Below are 235 nucleotides of genomic sequence, written 5' to 3' on the forward strand. Positions count from 1 at the left end.
ATGGCTGAACTTTAGGCCGCCAACTACAAGAACCATGCAGAAGCTGCCTGTACTGTGGTTCATGTTACCAGTCTACAGCAACGAGGTGAGTCCAACAGTCATAGTGTGTGTGTGTGTCTCAGGCTCAGGCAAAGCAGCACAGAGGAAGTGGAGAGACCACACCCCGCAGAGCGAAGAGATAGGTAAACAAGTGCTGCTCTGCTCCATCTCACAGACAACTCACCAATGATCTCAA

This window comes from Leuresthes tenuis, unplaced genomic scaffold (assembly GCF_036924035.1).
Source record: "Leuresthes tenuis unplaced genomic scaffold, fLeuTen1.0.hap1 SCAF_9, whole genome shotgun sequence".
Taxonomy (NCBI): Eukaryota; Metazoa; Chordata; class Actinopteri; order Atheriniformes; family Atherinopsidae; genus Leuresthes; species Leuresthes tenuis.